This window comes from Phyllobates terribilis, unplaced genomic scaffold (assembly GCF_046119375.1).
Source record: "Phyllobates terribilis strain yellow unplaced genomic scaffold, ASM4611937v1 Scaffold_26__1_contigs__length_17865784, whole genome shotgun sequence".
Lineage (NCBI taxonomy): Eukaryota > Metazoa > Chordata > Amphibia > Anura > Dendrobatidae > Phyllobates > Phyllobates terribilis.
Genome location: NW_027362786.1, coordinates 15,110,874 through 15,131,960, shown reverse-complemented (window position 1 = coordinate 15,131,960; position 21,087 = coordinate 15,110,874).

Sequence of the window (21,087 nt, the reverse complement as noted above, 5' to 3'; positions counted from 1 at the left end):
CGGTCCCTGGTGTTTTTTCTGGAGAGAAGTGGCTTCTTTGCTGCCCTCCTTGAAACCAGCCCTTGCTCAAAGAGTCTCCGCCTCACAGTGCGTGCAGAAGCACTCACACCAGCCTGCTGCCAATCCTGAGCAAGCTCGGCACTGCTGATAGTCCGATCCCGCAGCTGAAACAGTTTTAAGATACGGTCCTGGCACTTGCTGGTCTTTCTTGGGCGCCCTGGAGCCTTTTTGACAACAATGGAAGCTCTATCCTTGAAGTTCTTGATGATGCGATAGATTGTTGACTGAGGTGCAATCTTTGTAGCTGGGATACTCTTCCCTGTTAGGCCATTTTTGTGCAGTGCAATGATGGCTGCACATGTTTCTTTAGAGATAACCATGGTTAACTGAAGAGAAACAATGATACCAAGAACCTGCCTCCTTTTAAAGTGTCCAGTGATGTCATTCTTACTTAATCATGACTGATTGATAGCCAGCCCTGTCCTCATCAACACCCACACCTGTGTTAATGGATCAATCACTAAAACGATGTTAGCTGCTCCTTTTAAGGCAGGACTGCAATGAAGTTGAAATGTGTTCTGGGGGTTAAAGCTCATCTTCCGGGCAAATATTGACTTTGCAAGTACAATAATTGCTGTTAAGCTGATCACTCTTTGACATTCAGGAGTATATGCAAATTGCCATTACAAAAAATGAAGCAGTAAACTTTGGAAAAATTACTATTTGTCTTATTCTCAATACTTTTGGCCATGTCTGCACATCTAGCATCTATTCCCTACCAGGAGACCATATATTCTAGCATCTACAACCTAAAAAGGACCCCAAACATTCTTGCATCTACCACCTACCAGGAGCCCATACATTCTAGCATTAATCACTTACCAGGAGCCCATACATTCTAGCATCTACCACCTACAAGGAGCCCATACATTCTAGCATCTATTCCCTACGAGGAGCCAATACATCCTAGCACCTATCCCCTGCCAGGAGCACACACATTCTAGCATCTACCGCCTACCAGAAGCCCATACATTCTAGCATCTACCACCTACCAGGAGTCCATACATTCTAGCATCTATTCCCTACCAGGAGCCCATACATTCTAGCATCTATCAACTACCAGGAGCCTATACTTTCTAGCATCTACCACCTACCAGGAACCCATACATTCTAGCATGTATTCCCTACCAGGAGCCCATACATTCTAGCATCTACCACCTACCAGGAGCCCATACATTCTAGCATCTACCACCTACCAGGAGCCCATACATTCTAGTATCTACCAACTACCAGGAGCCCAGACATTCTAGCATCAATTCCCTACCAGGAGCCCATACATTCTAGCATCTACCAACTACCAGGAGCCCATACATTCTAGCATCTACCACCTACCAGGAGCCCATACATTCTAGCATCTACCACCTACCAGGAGCCCATACATTCTAGTATCTACCAACTACCAAGAGCCCAGACATTCTAGCATCTATTCCCTACCAGGAGCCCATACATTCTAGCATCTACCAACTACCAGGAGCCCATACATTCTAGCATCGACCACCTACCAGGAGCCCATACATTCTAGCATCTATTTATTACCAGGAGCCCATACATTCTAGCATCTACCACCTACCAGAAACACATACATTCTAGCATCTACCATATACCAGGAGCCCACACATTCTACCATCTATTCCCTACCAGGAGCCCATACATTCTAGCATCTATTCCTTACCAGGAGCCCATACATTCTAGCATCTACTACCTACCAGGAACCCATACATTTTAGCACCTACCAGGAGCCCATACATTCTAGCATCTACCACCTACTAGGAGCCCATACATTCTAGCATCTACCACTTACCAGGAGCCCATACATTTCAGCATCTATTCCCTACCAGGAGCCCATACATTCTAGCATTTACCACCTACCAGGAGCCCATACATTCTAGCATCTACCACCTACCAGGAGCCCATACATTCTAGCATCTACCACCTACCATGAGCCCATACTTTCTAGCATCAACCACCTACCATGAGGCCATACATTCTAGCATCTATTCCTTACCAGGAGCCCATACATTCTAGCATCTACCGCCTACCAGGATCCCATACAATCTAGCATCTACCACCTACCAGGAGTCCATACATTCTAGTATCTATCCCCTACCAGGAGCCCATACATTCTAGTATCTACCACCTACCAGGAGCCCATACATTCTAGCATCTACCACCTACCAGTAGTCCATACATTCTAGCATCTACCACCTACCAGGAGCCCATACATTTTACCATCTACCACCTACCAGGAGCCCATACATTTTAGCATCTACCACCTACCAGGAGCCCATACATTCTAGCATCTACCAAATACCAGGAGCCCATACATTCTAGCATCTATTCCCTACCAGGAGCCCATACATTCTAGCATCTACCACCTACCAGGAGCCTATACATCCTAGCATCTATTCCCTACCAGGAGCCCATACATTCTAGCATCTACCACCTACCAGGAGCCCATACATTCTAGCATCTACCACCTACCAGGAGCCCATACATTCTAGAATCAAACACCTACCAGGAGCCCATACATTGTAGCATTTACCACCTACCAGGACCCCATACACTCTAGCATCTATTTAGAACCAGGAGCCCATATACTCTAGCATCTACCACCTACCAGGAGCACATACATTCTAGCATCTATCACTTACCAGGAGCCCATACATTCTAGCATCTATTCCCTACCAGGAGCCCATACATTCTAGCATCTACCACCTACCAGGATCCCATACATTCTAGAATCAACCACCTACCAGGATCCCAAACATTCTAGCATCTATTCCCTACCATGAGCCCATACATTCTAGCATCTTCCACCTACCAGGAGACCATACATTCTAGCATCTACCACCTACCAGGAGTCCATACATTCTAGCATCTACCACCTACAAGGAGTCCATACTTTCTACCATCTACCAGGAGCCCATACATTCTAGCATCTACCACCTACCAGGAGCGCATACATTCTAGCATCTACGACCTACCAGGAGCCCATACATTTTAGCACCTATTCCCTACCAGTAGCCCATACATTCTAGCATATACCACCTACCAGGAGCCCAAACATTCTTGCATCTACCACCTACCAGGAGCCCATACATTCTAGCATCTTCCACCTACCAGGAGCCCATACATTCTAGGATCTATTACCTACTAGGAGCCCACACAATCTAGCATCTACAACTTACCAGGAGCCCATACATTCTAGCATCTACCACCTACCAGGGGCCCATACATTCTAGCATCTATTCTCTACCAGGAGCCCATACAATCTAGCATCTACCACCTACCAGGAGTCCATACATTCTAGCATCTACCACTTACCATAAGCCCATACTTTTTAGCATCTACCACCTACCAGGAGCCCATACATTCTAGCATCTACCACCTACCAGGAGCCCATACATTTAGCATCTATTCCCTACCAGGAGCCCATACATTCTAGCATTTACCACCTACCAGGAGCCCATACATTCTAGCATCTACCACCTACCAGGAGCCCATACATTTAGCATCTATTCCCTACCAGTAGCCCATACATTCCAGCATCTCCCACCTACCAGGCGCCCATACATTCTAGCATCTACAAACTAGCAGGAGCCCATACATTCCAGCATCTCCCACCTACCAGTCGCCCATACATTCTAGCATATACCACGTACCAGGAGCCCATACATTCTAGCATCAACCACCTACCAGGAGACCATACATTCTAGCATCTACCACCTACCAGGAGCCCATACATTCTAGCATCTATCCCCTACCAGGATGCCATACATTCCAGCATCTCCCACCTACCAGGCGCCCATACATTCTAGCATCTACCACCTAGCAGGAGCCCATACATTCTAGCATCTATTCCCTACCAGGAGCCCATACATTCTAGCATCTACCCACTACCAGAAGCCCATACATTCTAGCATCTACCACCTACCAGGAGCCCATACGTTCTAGCATCTATCCCCTGCTAGGAGCCCATACATTCTAGCATCTACCACCTACCAGGAGCCCATACATTCTAGCATCTACCACCTACCATGAGCCCATACGTTCTAACATCTACCACCTACCAGGAGCCCATATATTCTAGCATCTATCCCCTACTAGGAGCCCATACATTCTAGCATCTACCACCAACCAGGAGCCCATACATTATAGCATCTACCATCTACCAGGAGCCCATACATTCTAGCATCTACCACCTACCAGGAGCCCATACATTCTAGCATCTACCACCTACCAGGATCCCATACATTCTAGCATCTATTCCCTACCAGGAGCCCATACATTCTAGCATCTACCACCTACCAGGAGCCCATACATTCTAGCATCTTCCACTTTACAGGAGCCCATACATTCTTGCATCTATTCCCTACTAGGAGCCCACACAATCTAGCATCTACAACCTACCAGGAGCCCATACATTCTAGCATCTACCACCTACCAGGAGCCCATACATTCTAGAATCAAACACCTACCAGGAGCCCATACATTGTAGCATTTACCACCTACCAGGACCCCATACACTCTAGCATCTATTTAGAACCAGGAGCCCATATACTCTAGCATCTACCACCTACCAGGAGCACATACATTCTAGCATCTATCACTTACCAGGAGCCCATACATTCTAGCATCTATTCCCTACCAGGAGCCCATACATTCTAGCATCTACCACCTACCAGGATCCCATACATTCTAGAATCAACCACCTACCAGGATCCCAAACATTCTAGCATCTATTCCCTACCATGAGCCCATACATTCTAGCATCTTCCACCTACCAGGAGACCATACATTCTAGCATCTACCACCTACCAGGAGTCCATACATTCTAGCATCTACCACCTACAAGGAGTCCATACTTTCCACCATCTACCAGGAGCCCATACATTCTAGCATCTACCACCTACCAGGAGCGCATACATTCTAGCATCTACGACCTACCAGGAGCCCATACATTTTAGCACCTATTCCCTACCAGTAGCCCATACATTCTAGCATATACCACCTACCAGGAGCCCAAACATTCTTGCATCTACCACCTACCAGGAGCCCATACATTCTAGCATCTTCCACCTACCAGGAGCCCATACATTCTAGGATCTATTACCTACTAGGAGCCCACACAATCTAGCATCTACAACTTACCAGGAGCCCATACATTCTAGCATCTACCACCTACCAGGGGCCCATACATTCTAGCATCTATTCTCTACCAGGAGCCCATACAATCTAGCATCTACCACCTACCAGGAGTCCATACATTCTAGCATCTACCACTTACCATAAGCCCATACTTTTTAGCATCTACCACCTACCAGGAGCCCATACATTCTAGCATCTACCACCTACCAGGAGCCCATACATTTAGCATCTATTCCCTACCAGGAGCCCATACATTCTAGCATTTACCACCTACCAGGAGCCCATACATTCTAGCATCTACCACCTACCAGGAGCCCATACATTTAGAATCTATTCCCTACCAGTAGCCCATACATTCCAGCATCTCCCACCTACCAGGCGCCCATACATTCTAGCATCTACAAACTAGCAGGAGCCCATACATTCCAGCATCTCCCACCTACCAGTCGCCCATACATTCTAGCATATACCACGTACCAGGAGCCCATACATTCTAGCATCAACCACCTACCAGGAGACCATACATTCTAGCATCTACCACCTACCAGGAGCCCATACATTCTAGCATCTATCCCCTACCAGGATGCCATACATTCCAGCATCTCCCACCTACCAGGCGCCCATACATTCTAGCATCTACCACCTAGCAGGAGCCCATACATTCTAGCATCTATTCCCTACCAGGAGCCCATACATTCTAGCATCTACCCACTACCAGAAGCCCATACATTCTAGCATCTACCACCTACCAGGAGCCCATACGTTCTAGCATCTATCCCCTGCTAGGAGCCCATACATTCTAGCATCTACCACCTACCAGGAGCCCATACATTCTAGCATCTACCACCTACCATGAGCCCATACGTTCTAACATCTACCACCTACCAGGAGCCCATATATTCTAGCATCTATCCCCTACTAGGAGCCCATACATTCTAGCATCTACCACCAACCAGGAGCCCATACATTATAGCATCTACCATCTACCAGGAGCCCATACATTCTAGCATCTACCACCTACCAGGAGCCCATACATTCTAGCATCTACCACCTACCAGGATCCCATACATTCTAGCATCTATTCCCTACCAGGAGCCCATACATTCTAGCATCTACCACCTACCAGGAGCCCATACATTCTAGCATCTTCCACTTTACAGGAGCCCATACATTCTTGCATCTATTCCCTACTAGGAGCCCACACAATCTAGCATCTACAACCTACCAGGAGCCCATACATTCTATCATCTACCACCTACCAGGAGCCCATACATTCTAGCATCTACCACCTACCAGGAGCCCAAACATTCTAGCATCTATTCCCTACCAGGAGCCCATACATTCTAGCATCTGCCACCTACCAGGAGCACATACATTCTAGCATCTAACACCTACCAGGAGCCCATACATTTTAGCATCTATTTCCTACCAGGAGCCCATACATTCTAGCATCTACCACCTAACAGGGGCCCATACATTCTAGCATCTATTCCCTACCAGGAGCCCATACATTCTAGCATCTACCACCTACCAGGAGCCCATACATTCTAGCATCTACCACCTACCAGGAGCCCGTACATTCTAGCATCTATTGCCTACCAGGAGCCCATACTTTGTAGCATCTGCCACGTACCAGGAGCCCATACATTCTAGCATCTATCCCCAACCAGGAGCCCATACATTCTAGAATCTACAACCTACCAGGAGCCCATACATTCTAGCATCTACCACCTACCAGGAGCCCATACATTCTAGCATCTACCACCTAGCAGGAGCCCATACATTCTAGCATCTATTCCCTACCAGGAGCCCATACATTCTAGCATCTACCAACTACCAGAAGCCCATACATTCTAGCATCTACCACCTACTAGGAGCCCATACATTCTAGCATCTACCACCTACCAGGAGCCCATACATTCTACATTCATCCACCTACCAGGATCCCATACATTCTACATTCATCCACCTACCAGGAGCCCATACATTCTACATTCATCCACCTACCAGGAGCCCATACATTCTAGCATCTACCACCTACAAGGAGCCCATACATTCTACCATCTATCCCCTACCAGGAGCCCATACATTCTAGTATCTACCACCTACCAGGAGCCCATACATTCTAGCATCTACCACATACCAGGAGCCCATACGTTCTAGCATCTACCACCTACCAGGAGCCCATACATTCTACCATCCATTCCCTACCAGGAGCCCATACATTTTAGCAACTACCACCTACCAGGAGCCCATACATTCTAGCATCTACCACCTACCAGGAGCCCATACATTCTAGCATTTATTCCCTACCAGGAGCCCAAACATTCTAGCATCTACCACCTACCAGGAGCCCATTTATTCTAGCATCTACCACCTACCAGGAGCCCATACATTCTAGCATCTATTCCCTACCAGGAGCCCATACATTCTAGGGTCTACCACCTACCAGGAGCCCATACATTCTAGCATCTACCACCTACCAGGAGCCCATACATTCTAGCATCTATTCCCTACCAAGAGCCCATACATTCTAGCATCTACCACCTACCAGGAGCCCATACATTCTAGCATCTATTCCCTACCTGGAGCCTATACATTCTAGGGTCTACCACCTACCAGGAGCCCATACATTCTAGCATCTACCACCTACCAGGAGCCCATACATTCTAGCATCTATTCCCTACCAGGAGCCCATACATTCTAGCATCTACCACCTAACAGGAGCCCTTACTTTCTAGCATCTACCACCCACCAGGATCGCATACATTCTAGAATCTACCACCTACCAGGATCGCATACATTCTAGCATCTACCTCCTACCAGGAGCCCATACATTCTAGCATCCACCACCTACCAGGAGCCCATACATTCTAGCATCTACCACCTACCAGGAGCCCATATATTCTAGCATCTACCACCTACCTGGAGCCAATACATTCTAGAATCTATTCCCTACCAGGAGCCCAAACAATCAAGCTTCTACCACCTACCAGGAGCCCATACATTCTACAATGTACCACCTACATGGAGCCCATACATTTTAGCATCTATCCCCTACCAGGAGCCCATGCATTCTAGCATCTACCACCTACCAGGAGCTTATACATTCTAGCATCTACCACCTACCAGGAGCCCATACATTCTAGCATCTAACACCTACCAGGAGCCCATACATTCTAGCATCTACCACCAACCATGAGCACATACATTCTAGCAACTACCACCTACCTGGAGCTTATACATTCTAGCATCTATTCCCTACTAGGATCCCAAACAATCAAGCTTCTACCACCTACCAGGAGCCCATACATTCTACCATGTACCACCTACAAGGAGCCCATACATTCTAGCATCTATCCCCTACCAGGAGCCCATGCATTCTAGTATCTACCACCTACCAGGAGCCCATACATTCTAGCATCCACCACCTACCAGGAGCCCATACATTCTAGCATCTACCACCTACCAGGAGCACAGACATTCTAGCATCTATCCCCTACAAGGAGCCCAGACATTCTAGCATATACCACCTACCAGGAGCCCATACATTCTAGGATCTACCACCTACCAGGAGCCCATACATTCTAGCATCTATTCCCTACCAGGAGCCCGTAAATTCTAGCATCTACAACCTAACAGGAGCCCATACATTCTAGCATTTACCACCGACCAGGAGCCCATAATTTATTGCATCTACCACCTACCAGGAGCCCATACATTCTATCATCTACCACCTCCCAGGAGCCCATACATTCTAGCATCTACCACCTACCAGGAGCCCATACATTCTAGCATCTACCACCTAACAGGAGCCCATACATTCTAGCATCTATTCCCTACCAAGAGCCCATACATTCTAGCATCTACCACCTACCAGGAGCCCATACATTCTAGCATCTATTCCCTACCTGGAGCCCATACATTCTAGGGTCTACCACCTACCAGGAGCCCATACATTCTAGCATCTAACACCTACCAGGAGCCCATACATTCTAACATCTACCACCAACCATGAGCCCATACATTCTAGCAACTACCACCTACCTGGAGCTTATACATTCTAGCATCTATTTCCTACCAGAATCTGAAACAATCAAGCTTCTACCACCTACCAGGAGCCCATACATTCTACCATGTACCACCTACAAGGAACCCATACATTCTAGCATCTATCCCCTACCAGGAGCCCATGCATTCTAGCATCTACCACCTACCAGGAGCCCATACATTCTAGCATCTACCACCTACCAGGAGCCCATACATTCTAGCATCTATTCTCTACCAAGAGCCCATACATTCTCGCATCTACCACCTACCAGGAGCCCATACATTCTAGCATCTATTCCCTACCAGGAGCCCATACATTCTAGGGTCTACCACCTACCAGGAGCCCATACATTCTAGCATCTACCACCTACCAGGAGCCCATACATTTTAGCATCTATTCCCTACCAGGAGCCCATACATTCTAGCATCTACCAACTAACAGGAGCCCTTACTTTCTAGCATCTACCACCCACCAGGATCGCATACACTCTAGCATCTACAACCTACCAGGAGCCCATACATTCTAGCATCCACCACCTACCAGGAGCCCATACATTCTAGCATCGACCACCTACCAGGAGCCCATATATTCTAGCATCTATCACCTACCTAGAGCCCATACATTCTAGCATCTATTCCCTACCAGGAGCCCAAACAATCAAGCTTCTACCACCTACCAGGAGCCCATACATTCTACCATGTACCACCTACAAGGAGCCCATACATTCTAGCATCTATCCCCTACCAGGAGCCCATGCATTCTAGCATCTACCACCTACCAGGAGCCCATGCATTCTAGCATCTACCACCTACCAGGAGCCCATACATTCTAGAATCTACCACCTACCAGGAGCCCATACATTCTAGCACCTGTGATGAACCCGTAGCCGCCATCTTGGTAATGATAAATCATATCCAGGGATGGCCACACTTCAGCAGCCCCCACCCTTGGGACCTTCTGTTAAAACGTCAACTAGATAGTTTCCCCCCATCCAGGCTCCTGTAAGATAAGAAGCCCTAGGGCCTACTTAACACTTGAATGCTAGGAGCTTCAAAGACTTCGAGAGGAAACACAGCCAGCAGGGGGGGGGTGCTTCGTCCATCTGTAACTGACCATTTGTCCCATAGGACTAGTTTCTTTGTCTGTCACAAGCATGGAGGCATAAGGTATAGAAACATGAATAGTACACGCATGTTGCGTGGGATGGGCCAATAAAAAAATATCACGGCGTCCCGGAGCCATTGCGCACACAAGCCTCCGCGGTAGACGTTTGTACGTGCTCTGGAAGCCAAGATATAGCGCTGAGCCATTCCTGAGGACCGTATGGTATCATAATTGATATCAAAAGGTCGGTTATGGCGGCCCGAATCCATGGGAACCCCTGGGGGTATCATGAGACCATCCCAGAAGAAGTTATTGGGTTCCATAGAATTTGGGCTTCTGATCGAAGTTAGACCTGAGGGTGGAGACTGAGCCAGCTGACCTCACCAGCAGTGGGCGGGACGGGGCAGGTAAGATAGCAGGACAGACAAGAGATAAGTCAGTCTTGACCCAAGAGTGGTGTGCTGAACATCTGAGCACCAGCTGAGGCCACCAAGGGGAGGAGCAGTCTGACCATGCGGTGGTAGGCCTCAGCCTGTAACAAAGAACCGTGCCTGCAACCGCAGAATCCTCTCCCTGCGTCACAAGAAAATCAAGAAACCGGTAACTGATATGCTGTGGTGATTCTGTGTGTTGTATTCCATTGTTGTATCGTTTAGCCTGACCTTATACCTGTGTATATTTAGTTGTATATCGTGTATCTAGTGTATTATTATAATCAATTACCTCAAGTAATTGTGGGCCTGCCTTTTATTCTGCATAACGAACGCACGTCCGTGTGAGCTCGGCTCAAGCCAAAAACGCTACCCAGGGTTGGTTCCTGACCCGATATAGGCCCATTCACGAACTGGGCGTATATCTAAAATAGGGACTGGTGGCAGCATACCAACTGGGGATTGGGGAAGGCTGGTAGTGACGGTCGGAGGTTCAGATATATATATTCCTGGCGCGGCCAAGGAAGATATATATACTGCCCTCACTACAGAGGGCCCCGATACCCAGTAGGTTACAGGACAGTCTCTCTGGCGACCGCTTATCCTAGGTGCAGTTCCTTGACTGACCTGAGGCTAAGAGGGCGCTAGCGAGTTGTGCTGTGTAGTGACGTTACCGTTTAGTGACGTTGAAGGGATAACACTCACCGTGTTCCCTGCGCTGGTTGCAGCTACCTGGCACTACTTTCTCTAGGTGCAGTACCTTGACTGACCTGAGAGGTAAAGGGGCGCCAGAGAGCTGCACCCACCGGCCGGCTTTCATCACATTGGTGGCAGAGCGGTGGGATTGCAGAATAATAGTGTTGTGGGACCCCTACTCCCAGGCACTAAAGACTGCCAGTGGTAACTTCCACTGCTGGAGTCTTAAGGTCAGCCCAACGTTAGACGGTCAGGCTAAAAGTATAACAAGGTGTGTGCAAACTCAGGGTTGCAGCGGTGTCGGTTACCAAGATGGCAGACGGCACCAGGAGCAAGACCCTGCAGGAGGCTAATGCTACGGTCCGTGTGGCAGGAGGGGAGGACATTGTTACTCATGGCGAGGAGGAGTCCAGCCCGGGCACCTCAGGGAGCCAGTCCCCAGTATACGGTCCCGCAGTGGGCTGCCCACCACCTACCCAGCCCAGCCTGTCCAGATCACAAGCCCTTTTACAAGCGGCTATGGCAAGTCTCCAGTCTCATGGCGATGCCGTCTACAAAACCCTCCTGGCAGCATCAGAGAAGGCAGCGGAGGAGGAGCGCAAGGCAGCGGAGGAGGAGCGTGCAGAGCAGGCTGCGGAGCGGGCTGCGAAGCGTGAAGCTGCAGAGCGCCGGGAGGCTGCGAAGCGTGAAGCTGCAGAGCGCCGGGAGGCTGCGGAGCGTGAAGCTGCAGAGCGCCGGGAGGCTGCGGAGCGTGCAGAGCGAGCTGCGGAGCGCCAGCACCGACTGGACCTGGCCCAGCGGGGGCTTCCGCTAGAGCAACCAACCCATCAGGAGACCAAGTCGTCCAAAGTCCGAGCTGAGGACTTCCCTCTACTGGAGAAGGATGGGGACCTGTACTCCTTTCTGGTGGCATTTGAACGGACCTGTCTTCAGCACCATCTGGCCCGGGATCAGTGGGCTAGATACCTGACCCCCCGTTTGAGGGGTAAGTCCCTGGATGCCTTGGGGGACTTACCTGCCGGGGAGGTACAGAACTACGACTGCATCAAGCGGGCCCTGATCCGGCAGTACAACCTCACTCCCGAGTCGTACCGCCAGAAGTTCCGGAGCCTGCTGCGTGGCCCCAAGGACACCTGGACCGATCATATGCGGGCGCTGTTGAGAGCCGCAGAGCACTGGACCTCGGGTCTAGCGCTTACTACCCGCCAGGAGGTCCAGGAACTGTTCGTCACGGAGCAGTTCTTGTGGAACTGCCCAGAGGACCTCCGACAGTTCCTCCATGACCGAAAACCAACAGGGGCTTCTGCTACAGCCGCCCTGGCAGACGAGTATGCCAATAACAGGGCGCCTGAGCTGAAGAAGTCTGCCAGCAGCACCTGGAGAGGGGTTAAGCCCAGTCATGCCCCTGTTTCCCCGGCCCCTAGAACACAAGGGGTGTATCCCCCTGTTGCCCTCTCCAGGCAAGGACCAGACGTAAGACGTTGTCATCTATGCAACAAACCAGGACACTTTAGGGCTGAGTGTCCCCAGCGCCAAAAGACCCCATCCCAGTCCCAGAGAGCGCCCAATGTTTTGTGTGTGGGAGGGGGTGGTGGTAGGTCCCTGGACAACATCCAACCCGTCACCATAGGCCGTTCTGCGGTCATGGGACTGCGGGACACTGGCGCTGAACGAACACTGGTACGGCCTGAGGTGGTGTCCCCCCAGGACTTGGTACCAGGAAAGACTCTTTCCGTCTCCGGGGTTGGAGGCGTGGAGCCGGCACTTCCCGTTGCCATGGTGTATTTGGACTGGGGTGCCGGGAGGGGGATGCGGGAGGTGGGAGTAACGCCAAATATTCCCGCAAATGTTTTATTAGGGACCGACTTGGGGCGTCTAGTATCGCAGTATGTACCCTCTGAACCCCCAAGTTCGGCCCCCCCAAGAGTGTATTGATTTGTCTGCTGCTAATGCCAACCATGTTGTATGTAGTGTGCGTCCTGCTGAGGAGGAGGGAGTGAAACCTGAGGGTAACACCTGCACAGACACAACACAAACAGGGTTAGTGAAAGCAGGTGGGGAGTGTGGGGATGCCCGCAGAGGTTGTCAGCCGGCGTGCCGTGACCTCTTGTCCTCCGGTGAGGGAGGGGGCGGGCAGGATTCTGTAGAGGGAAGCTCAGGGATGGAGAGGGGGGCAGCTACCGGCAGTGTAGGGCTCCCAGGGGTATCCAGGCTGCTGAGTATAGGCCCACTGCAGGGGGAGGAACAGGCCATGGGGGGTGGGGGTGTCCCAAGAGAGGGGCCGCCAGGTAAGACCCCAGGGCAGGAGTTCCCCACATCCGAGATGTCCAAAGGCCTAGGAAGCCTGCCTGATCGGGCGGCTTGGTCAGAAACAGAGGGGAAGCGGGCACTACCCACGGTCACAGCGGTCATAGCCGCTGTCACCAGGAGTGGGAGCGCCGGAGCCCAAGGAGCCTTGCAGAGGTCCGACGGCTTCCCCACTTCTGACCAAGTGTCTGCCGGGTCAGACAGCGGCCAGGTGACATGCCCGGAGGGGCTGACGGAGGATGTGGCAGTTTCGTCGATTCTGGCCACATCAAGTCAGGAATTTCAGGCTGCGTTGGAAGCAGACGACAGCCTGAAAGCTCCCAAGGAACAGGCGGCACAGCCTCCCATGGAGTCAGACTGCGAGCGTGTGGTCTGGGACCAGGGACGGCTGTACCGGGTAACGGTCCAGCAGGGTTCACCGGAGGCGTGGCCCAGGGACCGACAGTTAGTGGTACCCTATCCGTTCAGGGCGGAATTGTTGCGGATCGCACACGAGATTCCGATGGCCGGACACCTAGGGATCGCTAAAACCAAGGCCAGGATAGCTCAGCATTTCTACTGGCCTGGGATGGGAGCCGCGGTGGGTGCCTACTGCCGTTCGTGTGACACCTGTCAGAGGGTGGGGAAGGCGGGGCCGCTCCCCAAAGCCCCACTGGTAACTCTGCCAATCATCGAAGAGCCTTTCTCGAGGGTCGCTGTGGATCTTATTGGACCTCTGTCCACTCCCAGCCACTCCGGGAAATGCTTCATACTCACGGTAGTGGACTATGCCACCCGGTACCCGGAAGCGGTAGCTTTGTCGTCCATTCGGGCCGACAAGGTGGCTACCGCCTTACTGGAGATCTTCTCCAGAGTGGGTTTCTCCCCGGAAATGCTCACCGACCGAGGGACCCAGTTCATGTCGCGGCTGATGGAGTCCCTCTGTAAGCAAATGCAGGTGCAACATCTGGTGGCCAGCCCGTATCACCCACAGACTAATGGCCTGTGTGAGCGGTTCAATGGCACCTTAAAGCAGATGCTTAAGATGTTGGTCGACTCCCATGGGAGAGACTGGGAGCGTTACCTCCCACACCTCCTATTTGCTTACCGGGAGGTTCCGCAGGCCTCAACGGGGTTCTCCCCCTTTGAGCTCCTGTACGGGCGACGGGTACGGGGCCCCCTGGCTCTGGTGAAGGAAGCATGGGAAGGGGATTTGGCCACCCCCGAGGTGTCGGTCATCGAGTATGTCGTGCGCCACCGGGACAGGATGATGGCCTTGGCAAAGCTGGTGCAGGCCAATATGGCCCAGGCCCAGGCCGACCAGAAGCGGTGGTACGACCAGAATGCTTGTGAGAGGACCTACCAGGTGGGTCAAAAGGTGTGGGTACTGGTCCCCGTACCACAGAACAAGCTTCAGGCAGCCTGGGAAGGTCCCTACTTCGTGCACCAGAAACTCAACGCCGTCACCTATCTGGTCACCCTGGATCACGCCCGTGGAAGGAGGAAGGCCTTCCACGTGAACATGATGAAGGCTCATCATGAGCGGGAAGCGACTGCCCACCCAGTGTGCAACCTTCCCGAGGAAGGAGAGGTAGAAACCCTCCTGGATCTGCTCACCCAAGCCAAGGCGGGTGGGTCCATCGAGGATGTGGGGGTTGGCCACCAGCTCACGGAGGACCAACGGTCCCAGCTGGGGACCACCCTGCACCCCTTCCGGGGGCTGTTCAGCAGCCTGCCCGGAAGGACTGAGATGGCTGTCCACGACGTGGACACTGGCGATCACCCGCCGATCCGGCGTTCAGCATATCGGGTCTCTTTCGAGGTGCAGGGAAACATGCGCCAAGAGATAGACGAGATGCTGAAGCTGGGGGTGATCCAGGCATCCAGCAGCGCGTGGGCCTCGCCTGTAGTCCTCGTTCCAAAGAAGGACCGAACTACACGGTTCTGCGTGGACTACCGGGGGCTCAACGCTGTAACGGCCACCGATGCGTTCCCCATACCACGCATCGATGACCTGCTCGATCGGATGGCCGGGGCTAAGTACCTGACCATCATGGATCTGAGCCGGGGGTACTGGCAGATTCCTCTGACCCCCGCGGCAAGGGAACGCTCTGCCTTTATCACCCCTTTTGGACTGTACGAGTCCACAGTGATGCCATTCGGCATGAAGAATGCCCCTGCCACTTTTCAGCGGATGGTCAATACGCTGCTTGAGGGACTTGAAGGGTACGCGGCTGCGTACTTGGACGATATTGCAGTCTTCAGTCCCACTTGGGAGGATCACCTAGAGCACCTGCGGCAGGTGCTCGGTCGGATCCACCGGGCAGGCTTGACCATCAAGCCGGAAAAGTGCCAGCTGGGCATGAGTGAGGTCCTCTACCTGGGTCACCGGGTAGGCGGGGGGGTTCTGAAGCCAGAACCTGGGAAAGTGGATGCCATCGCATCCTGGCCCACTCCTAGGACCAAAAAGCAGGTGATGTCCTTCTTGGGGACCGCCGGGTACTATAGGAGGTTCGTCCCACACTATAGCACCCTGGCCAAGCCCCTGACGGACCTCACCAAGAAGAAGCTGCCCGTCGCAGTCGACTGGACAGTCGCCTGCGAGACAGCTTTCGGGGCACTCAAGGCCGCCCTAAGTAGCTCCCCTGTACTGCAAGCTGCCGACTTCGACCGGCCGTTTGTGGTACAGACCGACGCCAGTGACTTTGGCCTCGGTGCTGTGCTAAGTCAGGTCAACACGACAGGCCAGGAACATCCTGTCTTGTACCTGAGCAGGAAGCTACTGCCCCGGGAGGTGGCTTACTCCACGGTGGAAAAAGAATGCCTGGCAATTGTATGGGCCCTGCAGCGTCTGCAGCCCTACTTGTACGGGAGCCATTTCACCGTGGAGACGGACCACAACCCCCTCAGCTGGTTACACACGGTCTCTGGGTCGAATGGCAGGTTGCTACGCTGGAGCCTCGCTCTCCAGCAGTACCACTTCTCCATTCGCCACAGAAGAGGCCGTGACCACGGTAACGCTGACGGGTTATCCCGGCAAGGGGAGGGTGCAGAAGGACGCACGGGGGAACACAGGAATGTGCTACCCCCTCGCGCCCTCGTATAGGGGGAGGTGTGATGAACCCGTAGCCGCCATCTTGGTAATGATAAATCATATCCAGGGATGGCCACACTTCAGCAGCCCCCACCCTTGGGACCTTCTGTTAAAACGTCAACTAGATAGTTTCCCCCCATCCAGGCTCCTGTAAGATAAGAAGCCCTAGGGCCTACTTAACACTTGAATGCTAGGAGCTTCAAAGACTTCGAGAGGAAACACAGCCAGCAGGGGGGGGGTGCTTCGTCCATCTGTAACTGACCATTTGTCCCATAGGACTAGTTTCTTTGTCTGTCACAAGCATGGAGGCATAAGGTATAGAAACATGAATAGTACACGCATGTTGCGTGGGATGGGCCAATAAAAAAATATCACGGCGTCCCGGAGCCATTGCGCACACAAGCCTCCGCGGTAGACGTTTGTACGTGCTCTGGAAGCCAAGATATAGCGCTGAGCCATTCCTGAGGACCGTATGGTATCATAATTGATATCAAAAGGTCGGTTACGGCGGCCCGAATCCATGGGAACCCCTGGGGGTATCATGAGACCATCCCAGAAGAAGTTATTGGGTTCCATAGAATTTGGGCTTCTGATCGAAGTTAGACCTGAGGGTGGAGACTGAGCCAGCTGACCTCACCAGCAGTGGGCGGGACGGGGCAGGTAAGATAGCAGGACAGACAAGAGATAAGTCAGTCTTGACCCAAGAGTGGTGTGCTGAACATCTGAGCACCAGCTGAGGCCACCAAGGGGAGGAGCAGTCTGACCATGCGGTGGTAGGCCTCAGCCTGTAACAAAGAACCGTGCCTGCAACCGCAGAATCCTCTCCCTGCGTCACAAGAAAATCAAGAAACCGGTAACTGATATGCTGTGGTGATTCTGTGTGTTGTATTCCATTGTTGTATCGTTTAGCCTGACCTTATACCTGTGTATATTTAGTTGTATATCGTGTATCTAGTGTATTATTATAATCAATTACCTCAAGTAATTGTGGGCCTGCCTTTTATTCTGCATAACGAACGCACGTCCGTGTGAGCTCGGCTCAAGCCAAAAACGCTACCCAGGGTTGGTTCCTGACCCGATATAGGCCCATTCACGAACTGGGCGTATATCTAAAATAGGGACTGGTGGCAGCATACCAACTGGGGATTGGGGAAGGCTGGTAGTGACGGTCGGAGGTTCAGATATATATATTCCTGGCGCGGCCAAGGAAGATATATATATACCGCCCTCACTACAGAGGGCCCCGATACCCAGTAGGTTACAGGACAGTCTCTCTGGCGACCGCTTATCCTAGGTGCAGTTCCTTGACTGACCTGAGGCTAAGAGGGCGCTAGCGAGTTGTGCTGTGTAGTGACGTTACCGTTTAGTGACGTTGAAGGGATAACACTCACCGTGTTCCCTGCGCTGGTTGCAGCTACCTGGCACTACTTTCTCTAGGTGCAGTACCTTGACTGACCTGAGAGGTAAAGGGGCGCCAGAGAGCTGCACCCACCGGCCGGCTTTCATCACAGCACCTAACACCTACCAGGAGCCCATACATTCTAGCATCTACCACCAACCAGGAGCCCATACATTCTAGCAACTACCACCTACCTGGAGCTTATACATTCTAGCATCTATTCCCTACCAGAAGCCCATACATTCTAGCATCTACCACCTACCAGGAGCCCATACATTCTAGCATCTATCCCCTACCAGGAGCCCATACATTCCAGCATCTATTCCCAACCAGGAGCCCATACATTCTAGCATCTACCACCTACCAGGATCTCATACATTCTAGCATCTACCACCTACCAGGAGCCCATACATTCTAGCACCTACCTGGAGCTTATACATTCTAGCATCTATTCCCCACCAGGAGCCCCTACATTCTAGCATCTACCACCTACCAGGAGCCCATACATTCTACCATGTACCAACTACAAGGAGCCCATACATTCTAGAATCTACCACCTACCAGGAGCCCACACATTCTAGCATATATTCCCTACCAGGAGCCCATAAATTCTAGCATCTATTCCCGACCAGTAGTCCTTACAATCTAGCATCTACCACCTACCAGGAGCCCATACATTCTAGCATCTATTCCCTACCAGAAGCCCATACATTCTAGCATCTATCGCCTACCAGGAGCCCATACATTCCAGCATCTATTCCCAACCAGGAGCCCATACATTCTAGCATCTACCACCTACCAGGATCTCATACATTCTAGCATCTACCACCTACCAGGAGCCCATACATTCTAGCATCTACCACCTACCAGGAGCCCATACATTCTACCATCTATCCCTTACCAGGAGCCCATACATTCCAGCATCTATTTCCTACCAGGAGCCCATACATTCAAGCATCTACCACCTACCAGGAGCCCATACAATCTAGCATCTACCACCTACCAGGAGCCCATACATTCTAGCATCTACCACCTACCAGGAGCCCATACATTCTAGCATCTACCACCTACCAGGAGCCCCTACATTCTAGCATCTACCACCTACCAGGAGCCCATACATTCTAGCATATATTACCTACCAGGAGCTCATACATTCTAGCATCTATTCCCTACCAGGCGCCCATACATTCTAGCATCTATTCCCAACCAGGAGCCCATACATTCTAGCATCTACCACCTACCAGGAGCCCATACATTCTAGCATCTACCACCTACCAGGAGCCCATACATTCTAGCATCTACCACCTACCAGGAGCCCATACATTCTAGCATCTATTCCCCACCAGGAGCCCATACATTCTAGCATCTACCACCTACCAGGAGCCCATACATTCTAGCATCTACTACCTACCAGGGGCCCATACATTCTAGCATCTACCACCTACCAGGAGCCCATACATTCTACCATCTATCCCTTACCAGGAGCCCATACATTCCAGCATCTATTTCCTACCAGGAGCCCATACATTCTAGCATCTACCACCTACCAGGATCCCATACATTCTAGCATCTATTCCCTACCAGGAGCTCATACATTCTAGCATCTACCACCTACCAGGAGCCCATACATTCAAGCATCTAGACCTACCAGGAGCCCATACATTCTAGCATCTACCACCTACCAGGAGCCCATACATTCTAGCATCTACCACCTACCAGGAGCCCATACATTCTATCATCTAAAACCTGCCAGTAGCCCATACATTCTAGCATCTACCACCTACCAGGAGCCAATACATTCTATCATCTAAAACCTGCCAGTAGCCCATATGTTCTAGCATCTACCACCTACCAGGAGCCCATACATTCTAGCATCTATTCCCTACCAGGAGCCCATACATTCTAGCATCTACCACCTAACAGGAGCCCTTACTTTCTAGCATCTACCACCCACCAGGATCGCATACATTCTAGCATCTACCACCTACCAGGAGCCCATACATTCTAGCATCCACCACCTACCAGGAGCCCATACATTCTAGCATCTACCACCTACCTGGAGCCCATACATTCTAGCATCTATTCCCTACCAGGAGCCCAAACAATCAAGCTTTTACCACCTACCAGGAGCCCATACATTCTTCCATGTACCACCTACAAGGAGCACATACATTCTAGCATCTATCCCCTACAAGGAGCCCATGCATTCTAGCATCTACCACCTACCAGGATCTCATACATTCCAGCATCTATTCCCAACCAGGAGCCCATAAATTCTAGCATCTATTCCCGACCAGTAGCCCTTACAATCTAGCATCTACCACCTACCAGGAGCCCATACATTCTAGCATCTATTCCCTACCAGAAGCCCATACATTCTAGCATCTACCACCTACCAGGAGCCAATACATTCTAGCATCTATCCCCTACCAGGAGCCCATACATTCCAGCATCTATTCCCAACCAGGAGCCCATACATTCTAGCATCTACCACCTACCAGGATCTCATACATTCTAGCATCTACCACCGACCAGGAGCCCATACATTCTAGCAACTACCACCTACCTGGAGCTTATACATTCTAGCATCTATTCCCCACCAGGAGCCCATACATTCTAGCATCTACCACCTACCAGGAGCCCATACATTCTACAATGTACCACCTACAAGGAGCCCATACATTCTAGCATCTATCCCCTACCAGGAGCCCATGCATTCTAGCATCTACCACCTACCAGGAGCCCATACATTCTAGCATCTACCACCTACCAGGAGCCCATACATTCTAGCACCTAACACCTACCAGGAGCCCATACA